The 8,816-nt window shown below is 38.7% G+C and overlaps 1 long non-coding RNA gene across 1 annotated transcript; it reads left to right on the top strand.

The window, feature by feature from the left end:
• Window positions 1-575: 575 nt before the first annotated feature.
• Window positions 576-1,552, top strand: LOC128787545 (uncharacterized). Its single transcript, XR_008430735.1, has 2 exons — window positions 576-645; window positions 1,293-1,552. It is a non-coding gene; the product is annotated as an uncharacterized LOC128787545 (long non-coding RNA).
• The last annotated feature ends 7,264 nt before the right edge of the window (window positions 1,553-8,816 follow it).

Here is an 8,816-nt window from a genome sequence, read left to right as displayed (position 1 = left end):
AGGATTCTGATAAATATTTCCTTCATAAACTACAGCAAGGTCTCTTAAATTATTATCTAAATAGTAAGTGCCACTGAATCAATATAGGCCAGTTGCGCTGCTGATTTCAATGAAATGCTACCTCTTTTCTCTATTAGGGATATTAAAATTCTGAGCATATTCTGCAGCAAAGCAAAGACAATTTAGAAAGCTTTAAAAACAGCAGAAGCAGTAAGGAACGAAGCAAGTTGTCTGACAGATGTAGAAACTTATGACATGGTCACATTAAGCCATAATTAAATTTGGCACTTCAGCATAGTCCCACAGGCTACACTGACTGTAGTCACACCTGTGGGGAATTCCAATTAAATACAAACATGGGCAGGGGTGAAACTCTAAGAAATGTCAATCCATAATTCGCAACACGCAGAGCAGAATCCCCCACCTATTGCACTTCCCTTGCTAAATTAGCAACTGATTTAACTCAGCAACAATGTGTAACTCAGTCTTGCATGAACATCCAGATTTGCATTCCTTCATTCAGCCATGCTTCTGGATATTGCCATGACAACATGTGGCATCCTGCCTTTAGAGGACTTGACAAGGGCATGACTTCGGTGGCACAACTGAGAATACCTGGCTGTGCTGTAATAAGGGGTCCTGCAGGTAAATGATATTCTACTCCCTTCCAACACAAATCATTCTTTGATTCTCTGAATACTTTTTTTGATAAAATTAAAGAGAATTTCATTGTGCTTTTTGCCCAAAGAAAAGAATTCTGAAATCATTCTGTATTAACTGAAGTGTTCTGGTGATTTGCTGATCTCAGGAAATAAATTTGAGACAAATTATTTTTATTAGCAGTGTTTTCCACATGTAATAGAAAAATGGGCAAAGTTCAAATCTGTTTTCCTCTAAAAGATATGCTCAGAGCTGTGCATCGACTGTGAGTGGGGAACTTTGCATTTCATTCTTGAGTTCTTGTCTCCTAATCCTGATGTACCTGGCTGGGTACATGCTAATTTCCTTGGGAAACCAGCTAGTTTTCTTCAAGATTAAACCTAGACACAGCAGACGAAATGGTTTTCTACACATTCTATCCCAAGAAGAGTATGGATATTGACTGTGACTGGTTAGGTTGTCTCCAAAATCTACTCAGCCACCTTTATGCCCAGAACAACCCCGTGCCCTCAAGCTCCACAGCAGCTCTGATGTCACACAGAAGGGAACTTGGCTGCCCAACTGTAACACACATTCTGTATTACCTTGGGCACTTTGAATTAAATTTTCTCATGGTACCTTTGTGTCCACAGGGCACCACAGGGAGCCCACAGGAAACTGAGCCAATGCAGTGCTTGGACAGATGGAAAGAGTCACTCACTCGTCTCTACAGAGGCTGACAGTCCTCAGCACAAAACTGAATGCATGACATCTCTGACTTCTCTTACATTCATTGATCAGTACAGTTCTGTAGTAGTGTTACATCTGTAATTTTCCTGGGACATTCACAAGGATGTATTCCATGGTCACAGACACACCTGATACCCCATAAAGATATTGGCTTTATTCTCTCCCTCGCCTGTTCTTCCTGTTTCATTAATATCTTAGCCCACTCAGCTGTTGGTCACAGTTTCTACCAGGTACACTTTGGCTAACATTTTAGCAAAGGCTAAACATACAGGTCAAAACTCCAGCCAGGTCTAAGGCAGCAACAAGCAAAATGAAGTCACCAAAGCAAACAAACTTTCAAAGGTAACCTAAATTCAACTTTCACACAGCTCATTTTCCAGCATGTGACTTCACAGTCATCTCGGCTGTACAGTATTATAAAATGCAGGTGAGCACAATGGGAAGAAATGATGATGTCTGACTCCAGTTCAGAAGGCTGAATGATTTCTTTATTATAACTATGCTATAATACATTAATATACTATATAAAGGAAGATACTAAAACTACAAACCTACTTGTTCTAACTACTGTCTCTAACTAACTCACAACTCGTGACCCTGTTCCTGAGAGTCCAGACACAGGTGGACTGGATTGGCCATCAGGGCCCAAACAATCCTCACCAGAATCCAATCAAGCAATCACCCCAGGTAAACAATTCTCCAAGCACATTCCACATGAGAAAAACAAGGAGCAGAAATAGAAATTGTTTTCTCTTTCTTCTCTCTGTGTACCTCTATGAAAAATCCTGAGAGAGAGAGAAGAATGTCCCTGTGACAGTACAGGACTACAAATACAGTGATAAAACACATGCATATAAACATGGCATGAAGATCTTTGTTCATATTTCCAGTCACACAAGGAGATCAGGATAAACAAGCCTGAGCTGTCCTTGGCTGTCCTTGGAAATGGTGTTTACTGTTTTCAATCACCTTCTTCTCTTTCACATTTCTTTCTTCACTGTTTGAGTAAAGTGAGTGCAACATTGATATTTTCTCCTCTGACTGCTGTTTTCTTCATAGAGGAGGGAGAGCTTTCTCCCAATGACAGTGGCCAACTCTTGCAGCACCCCACTGTCTTGTGCATGTTCAGCTTCCCTTGTTAGCCCTTAATCTCTCACTGCTGCTGCCTCTTTTCTTTTCCAAATCCTGTTGGTATGCAGAGATATGTTGTAGTAGGCATTTCCAAGAAGAACTAAGCAAAAAAAAAGGCATTTAATTTCTGTGTTTTTTCACATTCTGAATCACAATATTGTCTCTCCAACTCATATCTTCCCTAAACTGATACTCCCCATGAGCCACCACTGTGGCTGATTCTTCATCTCAGCAACCCACTGGGAAACAAAGCTGTGCAAGAGAGGCAGCTCATACTCATAAGTGGAAGGAGAAGAGGGACACTCCCTGGACAGCCCATATTCTTATTCTTGTCCTGCTCCAGCTGGTAGAATTGCAGGGGGACACTTCCAAAGAATGAAATAAAAATTTCTGTTGCATGCCCACCACTGGACAGACTCAGGTAGATTCTGATGTGTAAGGTGATATTACAGCAGCTGCCCCACAGCAGCAGAAGAAAGTATCTGTACTGTGCTGAATTTATCTGTCATGCACTTGAAACCAGTGGTTGCCTGCAGAAGGGAGCTTTCCTAAGAAGTGGAAATTCTGGCACAGTGAGGAAGAGGATATTAACTGAATAACATTTAACTGAATAACATTACAGACACTGTTTGAATATGAGAAGGGGGAAGAGGAAGATGAAGAAATCTAAAGAATAAGACAATATGCAAGACAGGCAATGATGAGAGAAGACCCAGCAGTGCACACAAAACCAGGCAATCAGAAAGCAGAGAAATGCAAGGCTGAAGACAAAACACATCAAGGGCTCTAACAATATCACATTGCTCTCAACAGGGGAAAACACTTACTCACAAAACCCATTTAGTGAAAGAAAACAGCAAGGTAATGAGAAAGCATCGACCATAAGGCAAAATATAGGTCAGTTTATCAATCCAAACTAGGTTTTGGAATCTAATTTGGTGATTTTCATAGATGTCACTATGTCACACAGTCATTTAAAGAAACAGTAGGTGTGGGTTGCGCAGCAGAGAGAAAAAGGAATGTGTTTTCCTCTTGCTGCCTTAAGCTGAGTATAAAGATAACAATGTATGGATACAGAAAAAGCTATATGATTCTGTTTTCTGCAACCTTCATGAATTTGCAATGATCTGGGCTGCTCTGGTTGTGTCACTGTTACTGTACTTACTGTACATGTTTGGAGTAAGGAGGCACCTGTGTTGCCTCCCTAACCTGCTGCCTCTGTTTCAAGCAAAAACATGGTGTGTAATTCTCAGCAGTAAGTGCATCCCATCTGATGTAGAGGGGACTTTCTCTATTTGAATACTGAAAGCTGCTTTGAAGACTGAAGCTCTCGTAGAGAGTCCCTTAGAGGAGAATGTACATTGCTAAAGAGCAACTGCACATAATTGCTGACTCCTGAATACTCTGCTCTACAGAGTATTAATGTGCCATTTTCATAATTAATAAAAATATCCCTCTGTAGATGCCTCTTTCTTTGGTTTTGTTGACCAGAAGAAATACATTTCAGCTGATTTTATGTGTGTTTTGTAGACCATAATGATTCCATTACCAGGTAGTATATTTTGCTCTTTTATTCAATTACTCATAGTTAAGCTGGCATCAGAGACCATCTTTCATTCAGAGACCAAAAAGAAAAAGGTGATTTTTATAAGTGCCATTTACGAACACAAATTCCTTCCTTCTAATCAACCTGGTAATTAAACTCTTATGAAAAAGTGCTATGAAAAACAGAAGAAGAAATCAAAGTATCCTGTTGAAGTCCTTTTCTTGTCAGAAAACTTCTTTTCACTCAAGTTTCCTAAGTAAAGCTGCCTTCCTCTAACACCACTTACAGTTTTCAATGGCTGTTTCTAAATCTAAAGTGTCCTTATTTTCTTTCTCTTTTCCTGTCCTTAAAGCCTGATTGTACTCACACCAATGAAAAACACAGAGGTTCCTGAAAAAGGTTGTAATTAAGATCCCTCCCAGAAAGAGGAGGTGGATGTATTTATTCATTTGCACTCGCATTACAGAAGTGTTTGAAGGACTCTCTGTGATGAGTAAGGCACAAACACATCTTCAAATATTGTCCTGCTCTAATGTTTTTGTAATATGGAAGGGAAAGGAAGAAGGATTTGACTGATGTGAGGATTTTTATTTCCATTTGCAAGTGGACACTGATGTACAGACAAGTAAGTGTCATCCTGGGAGTCACAAAGAAGTGTGCCAGAACTAGAAATGCCTGAGTCCATGGCTTCATCCATGAACCATTTTTCACCTTTCCATGTGCTTTCACCCTTCACTGTCTTCCAAGGGGTTTACACTTTGAAGTTCTTGATCATATTCTAAACTCCTAGGACAGAATACATTATGGCTAAAATAAAGTTAGGAAAGTAACCTTATCAAGCTGACAGGCCATCTATCAGAATTTACCACACAAATAAAAATAAATCCCATAAACAAATGACTGGTTTAATCAAATCATCAGGGTTATGTATTCAACCAGACACTCAGTGTTTACCTTATACTCCTTATTCCACAGTGCAGCATTGGTCTCATCAATACTAATATTGGGAATTCCTTGCAGAGCCAAAGGGACCCAAGATAAACTACAAAATATGTTATTGAAGTCCTGGGCAGTGACCTGAGCTGATTTTTCTGCACAGCACACTTGAGGCACTTTTTGAAAGACTGTAAGTGAATTTCTTTACTTAAGAGAAATTCTTCTCTGTGAGGATGGAGAGGCCCTGGCACAGGGTGCCCAGAGAAGCTGTGGCTGCCCCTGGATCCCTGGAAGTGTCCAAAGCCAGGTTGGATTGGCCTCTGAGTAACCTGTTCCAATGGAAGGTGTCCCTGACCATGGCAGAGGATTGGAATGAGAGGATCTTTAAGCTCTCTTCCAGCCCAAACCACTCCATGACTCTATTATTCTATGATTTTAATTTCTTGACTATAATTTGTTCTAGTTAAATAGTCTCAGCTCTACATGAACAAATAGTGATAATAGCACTTCATGGCTCTAATAAATTAACTCCCAGTATTGTAAAGGTCACAGGTAAAAGGACACAGACATCTCTCAAAAATTCCTGACATGAAGTACAACAGGAGAACCCAATCTGCCATACACTGCTTTTTCACCTATCCACTATAGTCTCTCCACTGTGCTCTAAAATCCACCTCATTTGAATGTGTTGATGGACAGGCAAAGTCTAGAAATTGGTTTTATGGGTATTAGAATTGATTTTATGCATGGGACCTGCTGGACTGTTCCTCACTTAGGGCAGGACATTTCTGATGGCAATTTTGCATTACCCTTGTGAGGTGGTGGTTCATGTATTTCAGATCTCAGCATTTCTCATTAAGCAATCATCTTTATCAGCAGGGAGACAATCTTTTAATGTAAACCCTTGGGTTGTTCACAGTCATTCAGGTGTCACAGAAAATAAAAGAAACATGAAATTGTAGTCTAATTCACACAGTTTCAATCTCAGGTTGTGATTCAAATGTATGTCATAAATAAGAGTTTAGAGACTTCCTGATTCAAATTTATTAAGTTTGTAAAGAATATTTTTTAAATTAAAACTTTCAGATGTAATGCTAATTACACACTTGTTCAATATTAAATTTCTTTTAATTTAAGTTTTCTTTACTTGTTTGGAAAAACCTCCCAAATCTTGTATCAAGTCAATTTTTCTTGGTCTGACAGTGAGATTTCAGTCAGGGGTAAACAACATTATAAAAATGGAATATTACTTTTTGAGCTAAATGTTTAAGACCTTAAAGTGGCATCATCAACTGGTTCACTACCAGAATTCATCAACTTCTCACACATCATTAAACAAGCAAGAGGAAGACCAGTCTTTTCTATCACAACATTTGAAGCTTAAAAATGATATCTAAACTGTTACATTCACTATGGGAGTTTTCATGCAAGGGATTTGATACTTTTCAGTGAATTTAAAGCTGGAAGAGACTATTAGATAATGGTTGCAGTTTTCTGTGTAATACAGATGAAATATTTGTATCTGACATCCTTTGCAAAGATCCTAATAACTTGCATTTATTTACCTTTTTGTAAAACTTCATGCTATGAATACAGACACATGAACTGTACAGGAGCTGTAAAGCAGTGCAGAGATTTCAGGAGACTTCATAACTGAGAACTTCATAATAATCATCATTTGTAACAAATCGGGTTAAAGAATGAAAAAAACCCAGATGTTCTAAATGAACAGAAGAAAATGTAGGGAAATACAAAACCAATGTAAGAACTAGAAGATAATAAGACATAAAGGTGAGAGAGCTAAATTTATGGAGTCTGGAAGTGTAAAAACTGGGGGGCAATATGGTCTTAGTCTATAAATATCATCAAGGTGAGGATAGAAATAAAAGGAGGAAACTATTCAGTTTCAAACTATGCAGGCTGGTAGATAAGGCCTGTCCTTAAGAGGGAAGTTTAGATGAAAGGTTTAGCTGTAGGAAGAGATGAAACAGTGAGCAGAAAATGTGACAGTTCAGGATCTGACCCTGAAATTTGGTGTTCACAGCAAAAGATATGTTTCACTTGTGAATTTTCATCTAACAAATCTCCTGCTACTTCAGGAACTTGAGCTGCCATTGATTTCTCATGCTCTCCTCTCAGGCAGCTTTTAAGCTTCTGACACCTTAGTACACTGAGCTGCTGGTTTGAAATTGGTCATAGGTTATACAGGGAGGGAAAATATTTGATGGCCTGAGGTAAGCTGATCTCTTTGAGGTATCATGGGGAAGTTAGAAGAAATATGTTTATAGCTCTTTCTGGAGGTGTTACAGAGATGCCAACTTCTGTGGATGATCCAAGTGCTCTTTTCCATAGCAACTTCCAAATATCACATCTATCCTTGTTCTTGATTCAAATGCTTCATAGAACAGACACTTCATTTTCCTTCCTATGCTTCACATCTTTCTTTACTTGAATGGTTCCTCAAAAATACTCCTACTTTATTCAAATAGCTTCAGACACCTTCTTTTCCTGCTATTCCTGCTCCTTCTGTGACCCTGCCTACAATCTAATCCTTGATCGTGACCACAATCTTGCAAGAACTTCTGAAGTTACCTTCACCAATTTAGAGCAGTCTAAAGAAGGAACTTCCAAAGCCTTCTCTCCCCCTCCTTCACCTCTTACAGTATTATTTAAAGTATCACATAAGGTTTATCTCACCTTAGAAACAGCTCTTCCCAAAGATGTGTCAGTCCTCTGCCAGCTCATGTAGGACCATAAAGTGAAAATGTAGCACATCTTGGTAATGACTAAAGTGGAATGACAAAAACATTAAGGGCTGGAGGGTGGGCCTGTTTAATGAACTTGGCAGATACTTATGGCGCTTCTCAGCCACTGTAAGCCCACCTGCATGGTGTTTCTAGTGAAGAATGTAGTCCTCACTTCTCAAAACTTGATGGCAACTTGGTGTAAGCTTTTCTTAAACGGTGGGGGAAGAAACAAATTTCAGACCTGCAACGTCATCAAGGAAATAATTCATAAGAACTTGGATCTCGTTTCTTTTCATGATTGTCATGAGACAAAATAGAGAAGTAGATCCCTCCTCTGAAGGAATTTTTGAATTCAGTTCTCTGAATACTAGATTTTACTTACACCCAATGAAGGCAAACCATAGTTATAGAAAAGGGAACTTGGTGTCTTTGGCTAATGTAGTCAATTTAAGTATCTTTTTCTCATTCAAAAGGCCAACATTAGCAATAAATATAGGTGTATATATATATTAAATTTATATATATATATGAAAATATATAAAATAGTAAAAATTAGAGCCATATTCTTTTATGGATAATAGAATCAAGTCTGCTGGTTTGCCATATACATTGAAAATATGGAGAGATTCCCAAGAAGACCAGAATCATGATTACAGAATTAAGAACTTGGTAAATATTTGTAGTACAGGAAGTCTGACTCTAGCACATGAGAGGTGGTCATTGTGAGGGGAAGAGCAGGCACAAAGTCTTTAACTGCATGAGACACCTGGAAGAAAAAAAAAAAAAAAACTAATCTGTTTTCCTTCTTCATCATGGATAGAACAAGCAGTAAGAGGCTTATACTTCTGAAATAGAGCTCCAGTTAGGCCTCAGGAAAAAGCTTTCTGAAGATAAGTAAAGTACTGGCATAGATTTACTAGGGAGATTATGCTTCACAGAATCATTTTTGTCTTTCAAGAACAGTTTCGACAAACTCTAGTTAAGAATGCTTTAGATGGAGTCAATCCTGCCCTGAGGCAAGGAAAACTTCTGGGGTTTGCTTCTGCCAAGAAGAGGAAGGATGGACC

Source organism: Vidua chalybeata, chromosome 4 (genome assembly GCF_026979565.1).
Source record: "Vidua chalybeata isolate OUT-0048 chromosome 4, bVidCha1 merged haplotype, whole genome shotgun sequence".
NCBI classification, from domain to species: Eukaryota; Metazoa; Chordata; class Aves; order Passeriformes; family Viduidae; genus Vidua; species Vidua chalybeata.
This window is presented reverse-complemented; position numbering and strand designations above follow the sequence as displayed.